We start from the raw sequence: 25,396 nt of genomic DNA, 5'->3' as shown, positions 1-25,396 counted from the left end.
TTATATTTATTTGAAAAAGGACTTGAACCTTCATGGCATACAAGTGCCAGCAAAACCTCATTTCACCCTGTCTACCAATTCCAGCATTCAAATTTTTGGGTGGTTAAAGCGCTTATAGCTAGCTGTAGCTTCACACCGAAGGATATGAGCTTTGTTCCACCCCAACTTATCTATTTATTTATCTATAGTATTATAAATTAACTTTCTTATATATTTTTTATATTTGATGTAATATTTTCATTAATCGACTTTAAGTCATTTAATACCTCAGACAAGGTCTCAATATACAATACAACTTTTTTATTATGTATAGCCATCTGATACAAGTATTTATCACTCACGTTTATACTTACCTGCTTAGTAGCTTGCTGATCCATAGCTTGCGTAACCGAAGGATATGGATATTCATTTAAATAAAAATGTGAGTTATTACCTATGTAATTACTATTTTTCAGTTCATTAGGTATAGCTTGCTGTAACTTCGTACCGGTAGGATATTCAAAACTACCCGGGTAACTATGATTAAATAAGTTTAAGAATTTTGAAAAAATAGAATTATTTAATATTTTATCTTCTTTATCTTTATTATGCTCAATTAATTCAAGGGGGGAAATCTAGCTCATCTAAATAATTTACAGTTTCTGAGCTCACACCTACAATATTTAATGAGCTAAGAACTCAAAGTATTAATAAAGTTATGGATAGTAGATAAAAAATAAAAAATATAGCCTTAAATAAATTATCAGTTTTTAAATATTTCATAGGTAAATAAATTAATGTGTACAGTATTTTATAATATAATAGTATAGTTAAATTAGTTTTCATTTTAATTTTATTTTTTTTTTTTTATTTATATTAAAGAGCCAACCTTATGCTCTGCTTCATCAATAAAATCTATTTCTAGAATTAAGAATTTTGTTTTATCCTCGATAGATTTTTTAAATATAACATCGAACCCTATACCTAAATCCGTATAAGGGTATAAATACGTCAATGATTTGTATACACAAGAATTATGCATTTTTAGCATTAATATTGCATAATCAGAGTTACATGCTTCATACTCTTCTTTTACGTAAAAATTTAAAAATTCGTACATTCAGGACGAAAATTGATAATGATCTTTAAAGTCGTCTAAGTTAAAATAGAAAGTGTTACAGTTTACCGGATACGCTTTTTGTTTTGACATTTTATTTTATAATATATTAATATAAAAAGAAGCTAATAACTTTTCATTATTCTTCTGTGTACTTATATAGATAGTTATAGTATAAAAGTATAACTACTCCCCATGTCTACGATTTTTAATTCATATTAGGGTTTCCTTAATTACTATTATTTCATGCTTTATTTCATGTTTTTTTTCGTAGTATTTATCCCTAATTTGATCTATTAACTTTGTATTAGTATCTCATTGTGATTTGAACTCTCTATAAGATATGAATTTAGTATCAAATTGCTCAAAAAAAATTCATTGGGTTCTTCGTCTACATCTATCCTTTATATTATAATCATTATTAATAATTCAATCTCTGGGTCTAGACTTAATTAAATAAACATTACTATCTAATATTTTCGTGTTAAAAGAACCCTCATTAAGCAATAAAAGTTTGTTAAAAGGAAAAATACTAAAAGAAAAGATAAAAAATTCTAATATAAAATTATAATCTGTAAAAAAGTTGTTAATAAAAAATCTAAAGAATAAACCAATAGAAAATAAGATGAATATTTTTAATAGAATGTTATAAGCAAAAAAGCTCTTTGTAAATAATGTTCAATTATTTCTTACCATAATTTGTAGTATTTAAGTTAAAAAAAGAGACAAGTTTTCTCTATGTATAGCTTGCGTATTGTTTTGTTTTATTAGAATAATTTCATTTACTAATACTAGCTCGGAATTTCATAGCTTGCTATTGCATACAAGCCAAGCTATTGAATTACCTTCTCTTAGATGGTGTCGATGCTTTGTATCTATTTGTATGTATATGATTTAAACGACTTTGTGTACTAGTGTTAGGTAATCTTCTAATATCCTTCATGTTTACACGCTTAGTTCTCCCTTTAGTGTTAAAAGGGTCATTTTCGAATAGATTTTTAACTTCCTTTCTTAAATCAGATTTAGTTACATCGGCTATTTCTTTTCATATATTCAATTTAGGATCAAAATTTCTTTTAAATTCTTCATAAGAGGTAAAATTACCTCTATCCTTTTCTCAAATATTTCAAAAGAATTTACGTTTAGCCATATCGCGATATTTAACATAGAGACCTCAAACATTTTTATTGTCATAGTATTTAAATCCTACTTTGGCTCTTCCTCTGGTAGGACTATTAAGAATTTCAATTTCTTTCTGTTTTAAAGTAGGATTAGCTACATCATGTAACTTTGCCGTCATTTTTTCTCTATGCCGCGATATTACATCATTTCTTTTCATTTGGAAATAGGCCCGTTCTACTGATGGGCTAGGGCTATGCGTGTCGTCCATTATCATTGTTACACGAGTAGAATCGTTAGTTCTATCAAAACTCTCTTTAGGGGCTATGGGTTGCCCTGTTGAATTCTGTAGTGTACCCTTAGGATCTGAAGAAGCCATATTTATAACCTTAGGGGCTATAGGTCTAGGTATGATGGGTGGTGGAGTTGTTTTTGAATTAACAGGTGTCACTAGGTTTCTATCTGTTCCGTTATCATATATAGAATCAACCACAAAATATCTAGGACTAGAATAATTATTGTTACGCATTTCATCAACATTATTACTATAATATCCACTAACTCCAGACTGATCCATAGCTTGCGCAACCGTAGGATATGGATATGCTACAGATTGCCCGTATACATAATTTCTCAATTCTCCCCTTGTCATGATATCATAACCCTGGTCCGGAGGAAATACTCTGTCCCCGGAAATCCTTGAATAAGGATTTTCCTCAGCAATTCTATTGTAAAAACTATTAAGATCCTGGTTTACAGATACTCCATACTCCAGGTGTCTAGGTGTTACCTCCGTGGGATACCTAGATACTTGGATATTCGAAGGATCTCAAGACATTTTTGCATCTGAGGGGTTTACAGATACTCGTGTCCCTTCAGGGTAATTAGCAGAATTATTTACATTATAGCCATCGTATACTACTCTCGAATTTCGAGTATCTTTTATATAAGGTATATGTGTATATTTACCAAAGGTTAAAGAATATATATAAATAAGTGGTTTTATCAGCACAGAGTCTAATATGATACCTATAGATTTAAATATTATTATTATAAAATTTGGTATAATATTTACATTAAAAAAAGAAAATAGCTCATGAATAAATACAACAAAAGTTGCGAATAAGGAATAATAAGTTATAGATATTAAACTTAGATATTCCGTAAAAACATTAACGCTAAAGTATTCATTAATAAAATATCTAGATAAAATTCCTACTGAAAATATAACTATTATCTTACTAAGATTAGTTCGCGTAAAAAATTTAGTTAAACAAAGTGTCAGATTACTAAATAAATTTTTCATTTTATAAATTAATTTAAATATAAATAAAGAAGCATATGTCTTCTAATGGAAAAGGAATGATTTGAACATTCCCAAGATAAGGTCCATACACCTTATCTTGTCTACCGTCTACGACTGCTTTTCCTTTTATTATATTATAAAAATAAGCTAATTATTCTTATTTTATGAAGCATATCCATATCCTCCTACGGAGGATCAGAATGGGCATGACATGGAATAAAGTTACCCAAGGGGTAATTAAGTAATAATTTAAATCTATATTTATATAGAATTATTTACTAGCATCTTCATCTGATACTTTTAAGTTACTTGTTGTACTTGTATTTGGACATTCTTTATTTAAATCTAAGACTTTTGGTATTCTTCGAAGTGGAGACTCTTTATAGCCACCTGTTCTCATAAAATTTTGTCCTAAATTCTGGTCTTTATAACCCTCAGCTAAGATTCTACTTATATCTTTATAATCATAACCATTTTTTCTTGTAGTATGCTGGTAAAGTGTATGTCCAAAGAGCTTTTCATCTGCGCAAGCTGAAACCAGGGAATCCTTTTTTGTAGCTTGCGCATCGAGAGTATTCTCGGAATCCTTTACTGTACACTCCTTGACTTTAGGTAGATTACAGTCCTCTGGTGTATTTGGTGGGCAAGCTGGAATTTTACCTGTGGCAGGGTCATTTATATAGCTTACGTATGTAATTATATAATTCTTTCCTCAATAAGATGTGATATTTATAAAAGATTCCAAGAAAAATTCTTGAAGGATTACAAGTATTGGTATAAAAATTATTTCTATTAAATGTAAATATTCATTTGCTACGCTTGTTATGTACCTTATTGACAGTCCGAGTATAAGTATAGTTATAATTTTTCCTAAAATATCCAATCTGAATAACTTGTGTAAAAAAAGTTTAAATTTATTTAATTTCATTCTAATATGTATTATTTAAATAAAGAAGCAAATTATCTTCTATTTAGAAAAGAGGTGAATCGAACACCTGAGTGTATAAAACATAAATGTATACCTAGTTTCGCGTACGACTTTTCTTTTATTCATTATTTATATTAGCATACTTTAATTTTTGTGTTGCATCTATTAAATATTCAATAAATAATAAAACGGCTTTGTTTTCTACAGTGGGTGGTTCTATAACATACTCTGGCAATTTATTGTTTATATAAAAGGTATTTTTTAGTTCTTCCACTTCTATAAAACTATTTACCATATTTCCTCCTTGAGCTATAAATAGATCTAAAAATTTAGTTATTGAAGAGTACAATAATAAATGGCCACTCTTACTTTCAACACCTCTATTTTGATTTTCTGTCGTTGAAGTAAACTTATCTAAATAATCTGTATTAGCGGGATCTTCTATAATTTCCCTAAAGGAAACTAACTCTATGCCGTAAAACTCAGGCAAGATATAGAATATGATTCAACACATATAAAAGTACAAACTTATACTTATTATAATAAAATAATAAGTATGAGTGAAGTTTTTAACTACCTGAAAAAGATAATTTACCTTTAAATAGTATAGTGCTAATAAATTCAATAAAAAGGTTTTCATGATGTTTATATTAAATAATAAAAAAAAAATAAAGAGCCATATGCTCTAAAGTAAAAAGATATATGAAAACATAAAATATAATATCTATCTTATATCGCTATTACGTCTAATTAAGATTTTGTCTAATAAACGACTAGCCTGCTGATTCGGAGGACTTTGTGCGAAGCTGCCATTCCAACATACCTGTTTGTGCGCAAGCTATAAATTATTTCATTTATACTTTATATATACACTAAAGATACAGTATGTTATAAAAAGCTGCAATTTAGGACTTGCAGGATTCGAACCTACATTTTAATGATTAAAAGTCATATGCATTCACCGTTATACTAAAGTCCCTTCCATTAAATAAAGGCTATGCAATAAAGCTCTTTATTTAAGGATTATTTATATTTTTTTCATTTATAGTTTGCGCATTAAATACCTCATCGCTAATGTAAAGATAAGCTAAGAATTTTCTGCGTTAGCTATAGAATGTTCATCCTTATCATCAAATAGATTATAAGTGCTTTTATTAATACAATTCTTGGCAAATGTATAGCTTCGCAAGAATGTTTGTCTGCGCAAGCTACCGGTGCTCATTTAGTTCTATTATTTGGATATATTATACTATATAGTTCGTAATTTGTAATATTAACATGTATATCTCCAGCGCATTAATTAAATACAATATTAAAGAACTCAAAATTAAAGTTAGTAGCTTGCTTATGAAATAGCAAGCTAAGGAAATACCATTAATATTATCTTTTTGGAGTGAAGGATTTAAGGACTTCTTCTTCAATTTTATTATATCATCCATCAATTTAGCCCTAGATTCATATAATGTATTGTAATTAAAGAAATTTAACTTAAAGTAAGAATTAGATCCTATAATTCCATGGTTATCTGAACGAAGAATAGTACTCATTTGGTCATTTAATATTGTCATACGAATAGGATAATCACGAATAGGTAGCTATTTCATATTTCATATTTCATACAGTTGTATGAAATATGAAATAGCAGCCCTAAATAGTAAATCAAATTCATAGCTTTATTTCATAGCATGAACTAGAGATAAATCTGATACAGTTCATATTATTTCCCTATTAATATCAATATATTTATTCTGTATACGCACTTGAATATCTTTAAGTTGAGTAAAAGAAAATTCTTTTAATCTTTTAAAATCTACCTTATTTATGGTAAAGATAATATTTATTATATGCATTATGCTACTTTAATCAGGATAAGAATAATCGATTGAAGGTCTTCAAACTTTTAAAAGAGTACTATTTGGTATAGTCTATGCTTGGGCTAAAACATTTTTTTTTTATTTTATCTATGATAGATATATTATGTTTTTCGGCTAGAGGCTGCTATGAAATAAAGCTAGCCTACTAAAATAATATTTTTTTATAGCATTGCATGCATACTAGCCAGGCAGGAACAATATACGTTCGACCTTGTAGATTGTAAGCCATAATTATGGTCTAGCCTTAGGAGAAAATCGAATTCTCATTACTAACGTATGAAATTAGTGTTTTAACCATTTAAACTACTGAGGCTTGTTTTTATAAATGTCTTAATTATTTAATACATGCTCGAGGTAAGATTCGAACTTACATACATTTTAAAATCTCTTTGTTATGAGCAATAAATTTATTTAGTGTTACATACGAAGTACGAAGTACGGAGGATGCTACTCCTTTATTTAATTATTTTATATGCACATGGCAAGACTTGAACTTACAACAAAAATAGCTTCAATATTTCACTCTACCGATTGAGTTACATGTGCTTTTTATTATACACTAAATATCTTTCTTTTATTAATTTATTTAATTTTTTATATCTCACTAACGTAGACAATCCTACATTTAAAAATTCGGCTGCTTCTTTATTACCTAAAAATACTATCTCCTTATTCACTAATATGTCTTTTACTTTAACTTGAATAGATCTATTTATTGACATTTTTAATAAACTTTCAGAAGAATGCTTTTTACCGTAAAAAGAAGTTTCTACACCTTTACGTAATACAGCTATTTCCTTCATTTTTAATTTAGCCTCTTTTGTGTGTATGCGCCCCATAGACTTTAACCCTATTCGTGATTTTGTTTTTTCAGTATGTTTAGTACCTTCGCGAGAATAAGCTATTTTTAATATATTGTACTCAGGTTCCAATAAATCTATATAATATTGCTCTCTTTCTGTTAAGTTACTTATATCACAATATTCTAGAATATCTATACTAAAATTTTCATAGCCATATTTTAATATTGCACTTAAAATAGCACTAGATCCTTCTGCTAATTTACGCTTAATAGAATTTGTAGAATAATAAACGCTAAATCTACCTCTAATCCATTTAGCTGAACCAACGTAACTTTTATTTGTAATTAAATTATTTCAACGGTATATACCACTTTTTTTATTATTATCCTTATAGAGAATAAACTTGTCTCTTTTTGCGTTAGAATAGGTTTTGATGGGGACTATGTTATTTTTCATTATGGTTTAATTGTGTTTTATTCTAAATACGACGCACGGCTTTTACTTCTCGTGCGATACAGATTCTTTAAGAAGGTAGGGAAAGGGCATCCTTATTCTACATTGTAGCTATTGACAATTTATATTTGTCGAGGTATCCAATTCTCTACTAATAGCAAAGTTTAAATAATGTAACAACTTCAACGTTCTGCTCTACCAATTGAGCTTCACGAGCTTATGTGGAGACACTCGGATTCGAACCGAGCCATCCAACATGCAACGTCGGCATTCTACCAAATAAATTATATCCCCTTACCTTAATTAAATTTAATTAAGTTAAGAAAACTTTACTCTTTAGTTTTCTCTATAAATATTGTTAACATTAACTTGTTTTTAGCTAAAAACCCCTTGCTGCTATTATATGTGGCAGCCTACAACTTATAGATATGATTCCCTAAACCCTGAAGCTACTAATTCTGACATTTCATTACCTTCAGGGTGTTCACTTCTTGCTATTATACAGTCAAATACTATTTCTCCTTCAGAATTAGGACGAGGCATAGGCATCACGATATCTATATCTTCCTCCCCAGAAATATCTTGACTTAGTACACTAGGTGAATTAGGTACATCCTTATCTATATCTTCAGAAATATCCTGATTAACTGTAGTAGGAGAATTAATTACATCCTCTCCAGAAATATCTTGATTATATGCAGCAGGAGAATTAACTACACCCTCTTCAGAAATATCTCGCCTAACTAAAGTAGGAGTATTATTAAAACGCTCCCTATACGCTGCTGCTATGACTTCATCTAAGTCCACTACAGCATCTGTCTCATTTTCAGCTTCATAGCTTGCGGACCCAACTCCTTCAGCCTCACGGCGTTGTTGTCTTACATTTTCATGATATTCATAACCATAAAAATCAACATCAACCCCACACGGATCAAAGTTTAAAAATGAATCAGGGTCTGGTTGCACATATTCCTCATCAATATGCAAAAATAGTGCTTCGCTTTCTCCGCCATGCAAACTAGGATAGACGGGTGAATTAACACTTATTCTTTGGTTTTCTTCTATAGCTGACGCAGAGTTTATATTATCCTCGCCTGAGTTCATATCTGCGCCACTTTCTTCCGGTAGATCTTCCGAAGCAGCAAGATCTCCTTGTATAGTAGTCTGAGATTCAGTTTCTGTAATTTCTACAGTAGCTTGCGTAGAACTGTTAGATTCCTCTATTTCTCTAACTTCAGGGATGGAGTGTGATTTCTCTACTTCTGCTGTTTCTTGCGAAGCTACAGTTGTAGGAGTAGCTTGTGCAACCCCTACTTCGGCGTCTACCGTCGTGTTAAATTCTACAGATTCCTCAGCTTCTACGTTCATGTTTGCTACTACAGGACTGTTGACTTCTGAAGTATCGACAGCCGTATGAGAATCTGGTATCTCATTTCGACCTTCTTCTTGCATCCTAGCAATTGCATCCTGAAGAGTTTGCCTTCAATCTAGACCTTCTCTATATCCAAAATTATCAAGCTCATGTGGATAACTATCGAAATCTCAGCTTGCAATAGGGTACTCTGGTACATCATATGTTGGTATATCCTCCCATTCTGGAACCATATATTGATGGTTACTTGCTGTATTATCAATACTATTAGAATCTTCCATTACACTATCATCATTATCGGGTAAATCTAGATGACCTCTATACAAACTAACATCGTTCTCCTCTATAGGAGTACCCGTATTATAAATACCAGCATTGTCTTCGGATATATCTGTATTATTACCTTCTAGATTTATATGTGTATCTGTAATATTTAGATCTGTATCTTTTGACAATACATCCATATTATTACCAGTAGCTCTAGCTTCGGCTGCGCAAGCTAAAGCAGCCGAAGAAGTTATATATCCTGGATATTTATGACTATCGTCGTCTAAAATACCCTCACTAGAGCTATCATCGGAAGATATATGTATAACCGTAGGTGAATCCTTAGATAAACCTGTATGGGTTGGGTCTATAGAACCTGTGTCAATAGAAGTTTTATGTCTAGGATATTTCTGATTATTATCTTTAGAAATATCCTCACTAAAGCTACCGGGGGAATACCCTCCATTGTTATCTCCCATAGGGAGATATTCATAACTATCATTAGAATTATCACGGGGAGAAATAAACCCTGTAGCTCTATATCCATCTTCATATCTATACTTTGAAGATATATATTCACTAGAAGGACCACCATTTGTAGAACTAGAAGGACCCCCATTTGTATAACTAGAAGGACCTCAATTTATAGAACTAAACTCATCGTCCGGTGAAGCATGAAAATCCTCAGCGCTATACTGATATTCATTAAATTCTTTAGCTGGAATAAAAAACTTTTCTATCTCCGAATTAAAGGCTACTTCTTTACCTTTAGATACCTGTTTACCTTTAGCGAATCTAGAACCTTTTTTACCTTTAGATTTCGCTACTGTTTTATCTTTAGATACTTTTTTACCCTTAGCTACTTTTTTACCTTTAGGTTCGGCTACAGCTTTATCCTTAGATACTTGTTTACCGTTGGATTCGTTTACTGCATCATCCTCACTAAGGGCTCTTTCACCCCCTAAATATATATATTCTCTTGCATACATATTTTCATAATACATATCTAGATATTGTCCTTTAGTTAGACCCTCTTTGGATCTCCAAGGTTTTCCTAATCCCCTGCTTTTGCGTATAGCTTTTCCCGTTTTTGAAGATTCCCCTTGTTCGGTAGGGTAGCTAGATTCGGCCGTAGGGGAATCTTGTACAATTATAGATTCATTTCTTACTAATTCGTTAGATTCCGGTATAGAGAAATCTTCTACAAGACCTTCGTTTCCTACGAATCCGCCAGATTCGGGTGGATATGAGGCTGGATGCGGATTAGCCCCCATATCCAGATATTGCCCTGTATACAGATTAGCTCCCGTATACGGATTAGCCTCCATATCCGGATATTGCCTTGTATACTGATTAGGGTACACATCTAAATATTGTCCTGTATACTGACTAGGGTACACATCCGGATATTGTCCTGTATACTGATTAGGTGCCATATTTAGGTATTGCTCTAAATTTTGACTAGGACCCATATGTGAATATTGCCCTAAATTTTGACTAGGTGCCATAAATCCACCTACTTCTAAAGACTGATATTGCCCTGCAAATTGATTAGGTGAGCCTAGCCCTAAAAACTCAGGTTGTCCTACCTCTTGATTTTGTTCTATAGGCTCATATTGTCCTGTAGACTCATCTTGTTCTATAGATTCACCTTCTATAGATTTACCTTTACCTTTACCTTTATCTATAACTTCCTTACCTTTTTCTAAATCTTCCTTACCTTTTCTCAGAAGTTCCCCGGCATTATCTATATCCTTACCATTTTTTTGAATATGAGCGATTCTTTCTGCCAATCTTTCCTTATTTCTATGATTGGCTTCTGTAGCCTTAGCTTGTTTTCCGGGTCTTTCTAATGCCTCTAGAGTATAATTAATTCCCTTACGCTCTTTATTCTTATAATCTACTGCATCTTGACCAAAACCAACTTCTTTATTTACACTTTTGTTTTTGGATTTAATAGAACGAGCCCAGTTTATAGATTTTATCTGCGCCACTTCTAAATTTTTTTCATCTGATTGATAGGTCAAAGACCCATCTCTATTCTCATGGATAAAATCCATAAATTTTCTAATGCTATATTCATCTTGATAGTTAAATAAATTATAATCATGTTTAGGTATAGTAAGATAATGATTCCCTGAATCTAAAACAACTCGGGATTTTGTATTATTATTTGAAAGGTCTATAATACTATAAACTTCACAATTAGGTATAATATCCTTTCCGTCATCCGTAAAGACCTCATCTAAGAATACTCCCCATATATCACTACTAGGTATAACTTCAAAAAATTCATAAGTAAGTCTGTTAATAGAAACACCATAAAATTTTGGGATTGGCTCATACATAGGGTCACTGAATTTAGTAGACATACATTTTACTAACTCAGCTCTAGAATCTTTTAATGGTAATATAAACTTAGAATTTAATTCGCCTAATGTTTGATCCTTTCCTTTAAAACCTTCTAAAATTCCAGTTTTATATAAATTAAAATAAACTAGATATTTAGTTTTAATTGGAAATAATGTATGTCTCATAGAATAATCACGACGAGTTTGTAAGTAATAGTAACTGTGGTCAATGTATTCATTATTCGATTGAAATCTAGCAAATTCGCTTATTACATTATCTAAAAGATCCTTAAGATTAGTACATGGATTTCTGTATGATTCTTCTAATTTAGTAGCTTCTACATTATCTTTAGCTATTTTTAAAGCATCCTTATAATTATCTGGATAATCCTCATAGAACTCCTCAGATATAAGCTCATAGTGAGAAGAATTATCGCTACCTTTACTTATATAAAATTGCACCAGCTCTTTAAACTTTTTATCAGCTTTAAATTCACTACGAGCAATTCCTTTTACACCTTCCTTTGTAAGCGCTACACAGGGTCTAACAAACTTTGAGTAATCCCTAGTGTGCTCTAGAGCACTTCTTTTTAGATACTTAACAGTATCTACACTAGTAGAAAAGTCTTTAGGTCTATTTATTTTCTCTTCATCAATTAGAAAATAATCTTTTACTGTTTTTTCTTTTGGTTCAGTAAAATTAATTGAAGGTCTTCATACTTTAAATAAACCCTGATCATTTATGGATTCAGCTTGAGTAAAAATTATTAAACCATTATGTCTATTAGGTTCTCTAGGTAAAGCTATATTATACTTATATTCTAATAGATTAACAGTTTCTATTACTTTCATTCTACTATCCGGGCTGCTATCCGGTAAAAAGTATGTAGGTATAAATACACAACCCGCAGAGTCATGTCTAATCATAATAACAACTAAAAATCTTCCGAATTTTTTTTCTTTTATAACAAGAGAAACTGAACCGTAATATCTTTCATTACTAAATAAAGTTACCGGTCTTATTGATCATTTATTAGGTGAATTTAAAGTAGCATCATTATTTTTAAGTCTATACGCCATATTAAGAATAGGAGATTTTTCCACTCTTGCCCTATATTCCTTAAGTAAATCTGCCCGATATGGATTATCTATAAGTAAATTGTCAAGTTTTCTATTTTCTATAAAATTAATAGTTGATCCTCTCAACTGTATACCCGGGTTAGTTCATAATATTTTTTTTCAACCGGTATACTTAGCAGTACCTGTATTAGTATAATATTCCATAAATCCTTTATTACATGCTTCCTGTAAAAGAGGACTTATTGAGATAAAAGATAAGACAGTAGACATTGCTACATCCAACCTAGATTCAAGGACTGCTTCGCATATCTTGTTGTTGCTAGGTTGACTGTATAACTTGTAAATTATTAGTACGCAAGCTATTAGTATAGCAAAAATAAGCACTGTCATTATAATTATACAATAAGTATAATAATAGCATCTAATCATATAATGTATAGAGACTAAATATATTATTCTATATAAATTTACTCTTTCTATTACAAAATCATTATATAAATAATAATCTGACGAATTTATTTTCTCTTTCTTTATAAATTTTATAATAAAATTCAACAAATACAAAAATATTGGAAGAGGAAGGCTAACTATTAGTATAATTGATACAATATTAATATCCCCTTCATTTAATAACATAGCGGCTATAGAATACCTAAGAGTAATAATTATTACAATAGAAATCATCCATAACTTTAGTAGTAATTTTACAATTTTTTCAATATTATTTAGTATATTTTTTATAACTTCCGTATAATTAATATTTTTACGCGAACCACCAAATAATTTAAAATGTTTTGTATAAAAATTCATGATAAAAGCTTTAACAAATATTACACTTAATAAACTCAAAATTATAAAAATATAGTTATCTATCATAAATAAAATAGGGATTAATATAAGTCCTATCACAAATATTAGTATTGAGACTTTAAACCCTAATATAGATCTATAGCTAGATAATAATATATATACATTACAACTGGTAAATTTATATTTAAACAATCCAATTTTTAATCCAACATTCACCAAAATGTCCATATAATACTCCTCTTCGAATTTAATTGGTACTACAATATAAATAAATATAATACCTATAAACTGATATAATTTTAAATCCAAAATTAACCTGTTTACGTGGTTCACTATTTGTACCCTAGTAGTATACAATTTTATTATACCGTTTATTTTTGATAATATTAATACCATTAGTCTTAAATTTTGACCTATTATTTTAGGATTCGAATACCTAGATTAATTACTGCTATGAAATAATGCTAGTAATTAAACTAGTGCCATAAGGGTGTTATTGCCCCGTCAGATTTGCACTGAACGTCTTTCCCTTTAACGTAAGAAAGCATTTACACTAATATTTAATTAGATTTTATAACCAACCTTAAAATTGTCAATATTAATCCAGATTTAACAGTATATATATATATTAGCTTACAGATATATTTTATGTCTATTTACAATACTATTATTATATAATAATATTTATATTAAATAAAAGCTTACCCCTTTATATTTAATATATAAAAGCTTACCCTTTTATTTAGGATATTTAACTAAATTTTCTAAAAATTAATTTATTGCATAACACTATTATTTTTATCTCTAGCGTATCTAATTTATTGTATAACACTTTTCTTTTTATCTCTATCGTGTCTAACAATTAATTTAGCGTTTTAGCGCTATTTCTAGCAAGTCTATAAATTAATTTAGAGCTTTTGCCCTATTTCTAGCAAGTCTAATAATTAATTTAGCCCTCTCTATAGATTTATTTAATAGCACAAATATAAAAAATCTATATCTTTCTTAGTTTACTACTTACCAGACTATATTTGGTAGCCATGAATATTTACAGCTTAGCTTTATTTCTAGCATGATTACTACCACTAGTGGTATGACTACTACACAGTAGTAGTGTTACGCAAGAAATAAATCTAAGTAAAGGTTAATGACTAGTTAGCTATACTTCTGATTGTTCTGAGGTCAGTAATTAGTAGCTTTAACTTGCTATTTAATAAGCACGAAACGTAAATTAATTTATTAATCCTAGTAATAACTGTATATAAAACTAGTTGTTATATATGTAATAAATATTAAATAGTTTTATTCTTAGCTATAAAATGAGCTTTATTTCATAGCCCTAGAAATTGATTATTCTATATCCATATACTTCGGATGCATATCCTGATCCAAAGGATCAGGATCAGCAAGCTAAAGCTATGAATCAGCAAGCTATTTATGTATTAAACCTATTAATAATTAGGGATAATATATCTATATAACTTTTTGTAGCATAGTTTGCTATTTCATAAGCATTAAATATCACAAATAATAATATTATTTGTGATGTTTCATAGCAGCAATAAAGCTAGCGAAGCTAGAGCACAAACATTGTTTTATAATAATATTATCTTTAGTATTTTAAACTATAATGTAATATTTACCTTTATATTTAATAAGGTAGAATTTACTATTAGAATTTACTATTAGAATTATTATGTTTAATGTTTGCTGCACTGTGCTATGCAATAAAGCTATATATACGGTTAGTCAGACTTGAACTGACACAAATCGAGTGGAAATCGACAAGTCTACCATTAACCTATAACCGCTTTTAATATATCTGAGGAGTGATTTGAACACCCACGAGTATAACTCAGAAAAGCTTAAGTTTTCACTGTCTACCGATTCCAGCACTCAGATTTAGGGCTAAAGTGACTTGAACACTTATAATTACTGTTATGAGCAGTACACTTTACCTATTAAGTTATAACCCTACGCGGACAAAGGACTTGCACCTCCAACTTCTGGGCATGAGCCAAATGTGTTTCTATTACACCAATCCGCTTTAGACTAGATAGGATTCGAACCTACGATGGTAGCATTGAAAGAGCTATGTCTTACCACTTGACTACTAATCCTTAAAAAATAGTTAGCCCAATGCAAGTATCGCACTTACTTCTATTGATTACAAAACAATTGCATTACTTTTATGCTAATCAGGCGAATTAATTTGAGATATATGTATAAATAGTTATTTATAAAATTAGTACTTTATTCTTTAAAATCTCCGGATTCGTACGGATAAAGCCTATATTATTTCTTCGTAATAATATTTTACGTATATTTAAGAAATATCTTAAGATAAGCTTCGTGCCTATATGCTTTCAGCACTTATCCTTAACCAACTTAGCTTTCCTGCCGTGCCTATGCTATATATTTATCTTAGTGAAAGAAACATCCCTATGTATAAAAATACAGATATATATAATTTCCTCATCTTTTTAGTTTGTTGAAAACCATATATATTTAATATTTGGGCACATAGACAACAGGTAAACCATAGGTTAGTAACTATTATTTAACCCTTTTACAAATTAAATTCTTCTTGTTCCTTTCGTACAAAAGTTAGTTCTTATTATATTCTAATTCCCCCTAGAAGATAGAAACCATACTGTCTCACGACGTATTTAACCCAGCTCATGTAACTTTTTAATCGACGAACAGTCGCACCCTACATAGTTCCTGCATCCATGAGGATAAGTTAAGCCGACATCGAGGTGCCAAACCGCGCACTCATTTTGTACACTCTTGCGCAAATTAGCCTGTTCTATGTGTTATCATAAAAAACGCTCTATACTGCATTGATCCTGTGCTTGCTATGACCACTGCTATTTCATAAAGCTATGTAGCATACAAGCCAGCAAGGATGCATAGCGCTCATATTTCCATTTTTTTCAAAACGGTTCAGACTATGTCTTCATTATTATTATATATATATTTTAGTAGTCACTTTTCAATATTTATTTACCGCCTATTCAACCTTTTACTGCAAAGGCTCCAATACGACGTTTTGATTTAGCTATTGAATAAGTTACATTTGATTTAGAATTACCTCTAAATAAAACTGAACTTAAACCTCTAAAAGAAGAATCTATATTTTTTAATCCTCCTTTTCATTTTAATGAATAGATAGATCTATCCGCTCTATAACGTTTAGTTAATCTACCTTTAACTTCTAATCTTATACCTCCCATATTTTTATATCCAATAGACTTATAAATTATATCGTGAATAATAGCTTGCGCTCCGCCAGCTACCAAATTATCCGATTGACTAGCTTTGGGTGCTGTGCTAGCTAAAGCTAAGCTCGCATTATTTATATTTATATTTGAAGGATATGCACCATCTAATAATTTAGATAGATTATTATTCATATGTGCTTCGCTGCTTAGCTTGCTAAGCAATCTAAAGCTAGAGATTATTTTTAAATCTTTAAATTTACCCTGAAAATTATCCATTTTTTGATCACCTTTTATTTTAGATCTTTCTTTAATAGTATTAATATTAGGTAAATATGCTCTATTTAATATACTAAACATAGAGTTTATATAATTTATTCTTCTTTTCTTTAATTTTAATGCTAAAGCATTAGTAAAAAGATCTGTATGATATGCAACAGATTTTAAATTAATTATATTATATTCTAATTTTTTTCCTATAATTTTATTCAATATATTGCTTAATATAGGTAAAAATACCAATTTATTAAATTTATATTGATTAAGTGAATACAATAAATCATATTTTCTTAAGAATTTAAGATATTTTCTTGCATATTTATTAAGAATAATACCTCAAACTTTTTTTAAATAAAGATCTTTTAATTTTATAAATTTATTCAAGTATTGTAATTTATATTTTATAAATTTTTTTTTTCTTATTATATCATTAATAAAAATATATTGATCTTTATATTTCCCTAAGATTTTATAAATTTTATGAATATTTTCTTTATACAATAAAAAATAACGTTTGGCTATTAATCCTTTACTTATTTTTTTATTTATTTTTAAATATTTTTTTTTTAATACATTTTTTTCTCTATTTATAGTATATAAAGTAATTATTGCTTTATTATTAGTATGTTTAATTTCTGCATTACTTATATGTATTCTTCTTAATAAATTACGTCTTCTTTTAAGTAATATAAATTTAGATCCTGTATATTTGTGATCTTTAAAATATAAATTAAAATAACCTTTTATTATTTTGTTTATATTTAAATCATTAACCGGTATATTCTTTAATGTATTCTTATTATAAGAATATATAGTATTATTTCATTCTTTAGAATATGATGGTAAATATTTTGTTATTCCTACATCATTTAATTTTTTCTTTAAAAGTATTGTTTTAGAACTTCGTTTTAAATTATTATTATAAATTTTCATCTTCATATTATATTCTTTCTTTAGCAAGCTATTATTGTTTTTTTTTTATTTTTCTTAAATATATATATAATATAAATGTTGGGTGTAAAAAAGGATTATTGTTTATTGCATATAACTCACCTTATAGTCGTTGAACGTCTTTATCTTATAATTTATGCTAAGATAAATTTCGCTTCAAATTTACTTATTAAGTAATTTTTGAAATTAACCCAATATATTATTAATTATCCTATGTAAAATAAAATATTAAAGGACAAACATCCCTAGCGTAGCTTTTCCAATAATCCAAGATCTTTCCTTTTTGCATCTTGTGATCCTATGCCCTGCTTACGCAACTGTAAGATTTGTTGATAATCAAACAGTAAGGCAAGATTTAGCCGTTGAGCTTTTTAGATAATTAAAACATAACTATTATTAATAATAGTTAAAAAACATTAGATTTATGTTCTTTAGCTTACTAATGAAATAACAAGCTAAAGAATTATTCTTAATATTTTTATTATCTCTAATTTCTATATAGTGAAAATCCTACCTTTTTTTAAATATATATACAACGAATGTACATATAAATAATTTTATATGATTAAAAATAGTTAAACTACCTTAAATCGCAAACAAAATAATTATAAATTATTAGACACTCCTGTTTACTCTTTACAGGGTCTGTGCCCCACATAAACTGTCCCCTAGCGATAGTTCCTTACCAAAGGGTACTTATCCATTTCACTAATAAATTAGTGAAATAATAATAAGCTGAATTAGGTTGATTTACTAAAATGAGTTGTTAGTTTGCTATTTAAAGCAAACTAACAACTCATAATCCTAAACCAATTCATTCATATGAAAAAAAAATAAAGGATTCTCATTGTCATATTGTCAATTACCTTATAATCTGAAAATTGTTTATCATACTCTATAATTAGTGACAGTAAAGCTGCATAGGGTCTTCTCGTCTAACTAGAGGTAAACTGTATCTGCACAGCTATTCCAATTTCACTGAGTCAATCATAGAGACAGCTGTTGTATCGTTACATCATTCATGCAAGACCGCATTTAACGGCCAAGGCATTTCGCTACCTTAGGACCCTCACGTTAAGGCCGCCTTTAACCGGGGTTTCCGTCTACATCAAATATTAGTATATCTAATTATATCTGTTAACCAGCCGGCACCGGGCAGACATCACACTCTATACTTAGATTTTTAATCTTTCAGCAAAGTGCTGTGTTTTAATTAAACAGTCGTACAACACTATTTCATGCTTCTTCCTCTTTACTTGATATTAATCAAGAATAATGAGCTCTCCTTATCCCGAAGTTACGGTAGTCAATTTGCCGAGTTCCTTTATGATTGTTAGCTCATTTACGCCTTCGTATTCTCTACTAACTTACTTGTTTCAGTTTCTAGGTACGGTTACTTTTCATTTATTTCTTGCTTTATTAAATAGCAAGCTAAAGCGAGCTTGCTAATGAAATAGCAAGCTAGCGCTAAAAATAAATATATTACTATTTTTCCAGTACATTTTTCACTTTAAATGTCGTCCTTAGTAAAAAAGATTATCTCATCGTTTAAATCTTTAGATAATATAAACTTAGAGGCCGTTACTTAATTAGATCCATAAGCTTTAGGCGGAAAATTTTCTTTTAGTTACTCATGTCACCATTATCACTTGAGTTAAATTATTATAATTTCATTTAAAAAATAAAAATCATAATTTAACTCAACGTTCTGCTACCCCATTTAATTATAACTATTATTTTAATTATAAATATTATGGACAAGGTTTCGGTATATTGTTTAGATCCGATAAATTTTCGATGCTTTTAAAACTTAACAAGCGCTCTGTTACGAGGTCATAAAATTATGGCTGCTTCTAAGCCTATCTCCTTGTCGACTTTAATAAAAACCTTCTTAATTTCACTCAACTAATAATTTAGGAACCTTAACTCTTGTTCTGGGCTGTTTCCCTTTTGACATACAACCTTATCATTCTATGTCTGATGATTTAAGATATATCTTTGCCATTCCGAGTCTACATACTCACTGATAAAATCTTCATGATCCCCCAATTTGTACAAAATAAAACATTTTATATGTCTTGTCTGAGATTAAATTCTGTACCTGCTAAGATATTATACTTAAATTGCCTACTATTATAGGTTTCGCAGAAAACCAGCTATCCTGGTCAGTATTGTCTTTCACTACACCTACCATAATTCTTCGGATATTTATGCTACAATATTCCGTTCGGACTTTTATAATCCTGATTATAGTAAAATCACCAGGCTTCGGGTCTAACTTTAGACACTTTCCGTTATTTTAACGCTCGGTTTAACTACGTATAATCTCGCATCTAATGTTAACTTGGTGACCCATTATGCAAAAGGTACGTTCTAACTTTTTTATTTTTCCGAACTGCTTATAAAATTACTGTTTTTGTTTTAATTCCCTCACGGTACTTTTCACTATCGCTTATATATTATATTTAGCCTTTGAGGAAGGTTCCCCATTTAATTTAAACAGTTTATCTACCATTTTACTTTTTAGGCTAATCTATTTTAGCTCACGCTAATCATAGAATCTCTTTTGATTTCTTTTCCTAAAGTTACTAAGATATTTCAATTCACTTCGTTTATTACTAGATTTCTCTTAGAGTTAATATAATTATAGGTATAGCTTTAGCTTTATTGCTTAGCTTGCAACCTATTTATATAAATAATTCTCTTTAATATATAGCTTAAATTCTACAATAATTTCTTTCCATACTTATATAATTTGTAAATTTAAATTTACAAATTACATTTATAATTTATATATCAAAATTTATACTTATTTTGTAGCTTCGCATTAATAGCAAGCTATTAATGCGAAGCCGTGCTTTATATAAAATATTACGCAGCAAGCTAAAGCTATGCTTGCGTCTTAAATTTATATTTAATCCTGCTTGCTTTAGTTTAAAGCAAGCTAAAGAATAGTTATTCTTTATATCTCTAGCGTATCTAATATTAATCGGATTATCATGATTCGAACATAACTAGTCTTCGTCCCAAACGAAGTGCCTACCCAAGCCGGCCCTAATCCGTAAAACAACAAGAGTACTTGGACTTGAACCAAGAATTTGAAGGTTGAAGCTTCCTATTTTGCCAATTAAACTACACTCTTCAGAGAATATCCGATTTGAACGGATGTGGCTAGATTATATAACCTAATAAGACTCAAGCTTACCGCCTTAAACCACTCGGCCAATTCTCTTTTATAGCATAACTAATTCCTCAGCGAATCGAACGCTGATATCATTCTTATCAAAAATGCACTCTACCGTTTAAGTTAAGGAATCTTGAAAAATGAAGGATTTGAACCTTCAACTTATTGTGTGTAAAACAATCGCTCTACCATTGAACTAATTTTTCTTATTCTTTACCTTTGATGGTAATTACAATAGCGCCAACCATAGCTAATAGTAGTATAAAGCTAGCGATAAATATTCACATATTATGGCTAGTATATAAAATATTACCTATGACAGATATATGTCCTGCTTCTGCCATATTATTATCTCAATTACTACTAGCCGCAAACATTACACTTGTGCTAGCATTATTTAGGGTTTTATTAATATAATTTATAATCTCACTGAATTTATTTCAGGGGAAATAATACAATACTGTATTTAATTTACTACTATAACTATTAAGGATAGCCATGTAATAAGGAAGTATTTGGAATATGGTGAAGTTGGATAAAATTGTTATAAATAGGCCTAAGGATACGCTATTTCTATTATTACTTTGTAATTCACTTGTTCTTATATTTATAAGCATTAATATAAATAAAAATAATATAGACACGGCTCCTATATATACAATTAAGTATGATAGACCTATAAATGTTAAACCTAACAATATTAGGTAGACAGAAATATTTGCAAATAATCCGATTAGAAATATTACTGATACAATTGGGTTCTTATTGATTATTATAAGTATACCACATAATAAAGCTGTTATACTTATAATATCTAAAGATCCTGTTAAATAGCCATTAGAAAAAATTTCCGGTATCGTTAGAAGTTGATAATACATTTTTTGGCCTTTTTGACCTATTATTTTAGGATTCGAATGCCTAGATTAATTACTGCTATGAAATAATGCTAGTAATTAAACTAGTGCCATAAGGGTGTTATTGCCCCGTCAGATTTGCACTGAACGTCTTTCCCTTTAACGTAAGTAAGCATTTTCTTATATTAGTCCTATATACCTTTAGCGAGCTAAAGAAGTACTGCCTATATATGTAGAGTCCTAAGGGGATTAAGAACCTCAATAATACATAGATACGTATAAGAAAAGTCATACTACATCAACGAAATGTCAGTATAGTATTCCAGCTTCATAACCAAGATGATGATGATCTGTTAAATGGTATGAATATATTCTTCATAAGGCCACAGATAAGAATATTGTACCTATAATAACGTGGAACCCGTGGAAACCTGTACCGAAGAAGAAACATGTTCCAAATACACCGTCACTAATAGTAAATGAAGAAACGCTATACTCTACTCCTTGAAAAAAAGTAAAGATTAAAGCTAATAGAACTGTAAAGATAGAACCATATAAAGCTCCTTTTCTATCACCTTTTATTAAAGAATGGTGAGCATATGTAATTGTAGCTCCACTAGATAATAATATCACTGTGTTAAGTAATGGTAATTCAAATGGATTTACAGGTTCTATACCCATAGGTGGTCATTGAGCACCTAATTCTACAGTAGGTGTTAAAGCACTATGGAAGAATGCTCAAAAGATAGCTACAAAAAATAAACCTTCTGATACTATAAATAATATTACACCTAGATTTAATCCTTTTTGTACAGCCAGGGTGTGATTACCTAAATATGTCAAATGATAATCGACAAAAGCCCTATATGAGTTGGCGCTCATAAGAACTGGAACCAATCTAGAAAAAATAATTAAGTATATAAAGGATAAGATTTATTATATTCATTTAATTTATTGTAAGTTATTTACTATAAATATTTAAATTGTTAAGATTAGCTTTAGCTTGCTATTTCATATCCATATTCATATTCGGTGAATCATGGTTAGCAAGCTATGTTATGAAATTTAAATTTTACCTTGAGTAAAACTATTTTAGATGTAGCTTTATTTCATAGCACCCATCTCCTTCAATTAATCCTGCAAGATAATAACTAAGTTGATGGTTATTAGCCTTAGTACAAAAATTGCTAGTACTATTTAGCTTATTTAACTTGCTTATTCTATATAATCTGTTACTATATAAATATGAATATAACTTAACTCCTTTATAATTTAACTTTCAGCAGGGGAGCTACTGCTATGAAACAAAGCTAAAGCTACTAATTTTTTCGCATGGTTACCTAAATATGTCGAAAATAATTAAATATATTTCTATATTTTTAGGACTATATCTTAATTAATACATTATAATAATGTATTAATTTTTAACGTCTAGCCTCTGAAGATTCTAAAAGATATTTAATGCATACTAGCTTGCGCATTCATAAAGCTAATGTTAGTCTTTTAGTTTCCTGCTGATTATCCTATTTTGCCCTGCGCTAGCTAAAGTTATAGGTTTTTCCAGCAATTTGTTAAATTTAAAGAGAGCACATATATACATTATATTATTATTATTAATTTTTATTAATTGTATTTCATGCTATGTAATAAAGCTACATTTTTATAACTTTATTGCATAGCAAGCTACACAAATATTTTATTTTTAGGATAGCTTTATTGCCTAGCACTTATAGCTTTTTTTGCATAGCACCCGTTAATAAGTTTATAAAAAAAATAATACTTTCCTTATCTCCAATAATATAGCGAAGAATATTTTATTGGCTTCTATGAAATACAGCCAGCAAGCTATAAATCTGTCGCGGTATTTCATAGAAGCCGCCAAGAAAACGTCCTTTATTACTAGCAAAACACAGTTCTGATTGTATGAATGTGTACTATTTCATAGCGAAGCTCCCCTATATTATTAATGTGAGAAGTAAATACTATTCTAGGATTTAATGTATGCTAGCTTGCGCATTCATAAAGCTAAAGCTACTGTTTAAACTTGTAACTCCTAAAGAAAGATAAATAGAACCATCTCTAGCTTTATTTCATAGCACTAAAAGACCGGCTAATAATAACCTAAGTTATTGTTATTTGTAAAAACTGTAGTATTATTGTTATTCATATAAATTTGTAAAACTTTTTAAGGCTATAAAGCATAGCTTTATTGCATAGCCTTCATAAGAAGGAATTTTTTGTTAGCTTGCTTTATGAAATAGCAAGCTAAAGATATTTAAATAATAATATAATGTATTGTTTAATTTAAGTTTACCCTCTGATATTATATCTCTAAATCAGAAAGACATAGATGCTATTAATGTGATTAATGATAAATAAAATGTTATATAACTATTATTAAACAAGTGCATTGATAATGCTCCATTCACTGTTAGAGAGAATAAAGAAATACTTGTATATAATGGTCATGGAGAAGGTGATACTAAATGAAAGGGATGATCTTGAAAATTACTTCTTATTAAGTTTGTCATATATATATATATTATAAATTTTACAGTTTTGTATACAAATTAAAAGCCCCTAAGATGAATCGAACATCTATCATAATATTAACAGTATTATGCTCTACCGTTGAGCTATAGAAGCATTTAGGGTGCGGAAAAGAGGTGAATCGAACACCTAAATGTATAAAACATAATACTTAGCAAATATCTTACCCTACCAATGGAAACTTTTCCCTAGCTTTAGCTTGCTTAGCTTACTAAGCTAGAGCTAAAGCAGTAAGCTACACGAATTAGATCAGAATCGAACCGACATCTACTTCCGTGACAGGGAAGTCCTTTACCTATTTAAGTTACTAATTCTAGGAGACAAGAGATTCGAACTCTTAAAAGCAATAGCTATTGAGTTTACAGCTCAACCCTTCTTACCAATAAAGGAACCCTCCTTTATATAATATGTATATATTATATATTTTTATTGTTAATATTAATTAATCCCGTGCAACTTCCACTACACGAACCGTATTTCGACTTAACACTAATTAGAGCCACGCATACGAAGATTCCCAATAAAAGAATATATAAAACCTATTTGTTTTTTTTACTTGTTACTAAGAAAGCAAACTTATTGCGCATGCTCCTTTCAGCATGTGACGAGTGGTTAGTACCAATCCAAGGTCTATTCACCGTGACATGGTGATTCACGATTACTAGTAATTACTTATTCATATAGTCGAATTTCAGACTACAATCCTTAAAATTTATATCCTATTTTTTGAGATTAGCTTAAATTCACATTTTTGCATCTCTTTGTTTAGGAATATGTGGCACGTCTATAGCCCACAATATCAAGGCCATGATGACTTGTCTTTGTCCCCTTTATCTTTCCAAATTTCCAGGACAGAATGCTTTATCGTAGATAAAAAAAAATAAAGCCAGGGATTACG

The 25,396-nt window shown here is 29.6% G+C and overlaps 13 non-coding genes across 13 annotated transcripts; all 13 read right to left on the bottom strand.

Moving 5' to 3' along the window:
• Positions 1-5,355: 5,355 nt before the first annotated feature.
• On the bottom strand, positions 5,356-5,428 carry LRP88_00013. The gene has a single exon. It is a non-coding gene; the product is annotated as a tRNA-Lys (tRNA).
• Positions 5,429-6,563: 1,135 nt separating this feature from the next.
• LRP88_00012 lies at positions 6,564-6,636 on the bottom strand. Its single transcript has one exon. It is a non-coding gene; the product is annotated as a tRNA-Met (tRNA).
• A 160-nt stretch (positions 6,637-6,796) lies between these two features.
• LRP88_00011 lies at positions 6,797-6,869 on the bottom strand. The gene has a single exon. It is a non-coding gene; the product is annotated as a tRNA-Phe (tRNA).
• Positions 6,870-7,801: 932 nt separating this feature from the next.
• Positions 7,802-7,873, bottom strand: LRP88_00010. Its single transcript has one exon. It is a non-coding gene; the product is annotated as a tRNA-Ala (tRNA).
• A 7,326-nt stretch (positions 7,874-15,199) lies between these two features.
• On the bottom strand, positions 15,200-15,270 carry LRP88_00009. The gene has a single exon. It is a non-coding gene; the product is annotated as a tRNA-Gly (tRNA).
• Positions 15,271-15,435: 165 nt separating this feature from the next.
• LRP88_00008 lies at positions 15,436-15,506 on the bottom strand. The gene has a single exon. It is a non-coding gene; the product is annotated as a tRNA-Met (tRNA).
• A 1-nt stretch (position 15,507) lies between these two features.
• Positions 15,508-15,579, bottom strand: LRP88_00007. The gene has a single exon. It is a non-coding gene; the product is annotated as a tRNA-Glu (tRNA).
• A 13-nt stretch (positions 15,580-15,592) lies between these two features.
• LRP88_00006 lies at positions 15,593-15,663 on the bottom strand. The gene has a single exon. It is a non-coding gene; the product is annotated as a tRNA-Thr (tRNA).
• Positions 15,664-20,980: 5,317 nt separating this feature from the next.
• On the bottom strand, positions 20,981-21,052 carry LRP88_00005. Its single transcript has one exon. It is a non-coding gene; the product is annotated as a tRNA-OTHER (tRNA).
• Positions 21,053-21,142, bottom strand: LRP88_00004. Its single transcript has one exon. It is a non-coding gene; the product is annotated as a tRNA-OTHER (tRNA).
• Positions 21,143-21,228: 86 nt separating this feature from the next.
• On the bottom strand, positions 21,229-21,300 carry LRP88_00003. Its single transcript has one exon. It is a non-coding gene; the product is annotated as a tRNA-Val (tRNA).
• A 3,223-nt stretch (positions 21,301-24,523) lies between these two features.
• On the bottom strand, positions 24,524-24,594 carry LRP88_00002. Its single transcript has one exon. It is a non-coding gene; the product is annotated as a tRNA-Asn (tRNA).
• A 144-nt stretch (positions 24,595-24,738) lies between these two features.
• On the bottom strand, positions 24,739-24,812 carry LRP88_00001. The gene has a single exon. It is a non-coding gene; the product is annotated as a tRNA-Asp (tRNA).
• Between the last annotated feature and the right edge of the window lie 584 nt (positions 24,813-25,396).

This window comes from Fusarium phalaenopsidis, assembly GCF_050370095.1.
Source record: "Fusarium phalaenopsidis strain FUZ10S chromosome Unknown contig_32268, whole genome shotgun sequence".
NCBI lineage: Eukaryota > Fungi > Ascomycota > Sordariomycetes > Hypocreales > Nectriaceae > Fusarium > Fusarium phalaenopsidis.
Note: the sequence above shows the minus strand (reverse complement) of the source record. Positions and strands in the feature narration are given on the sequence as shown.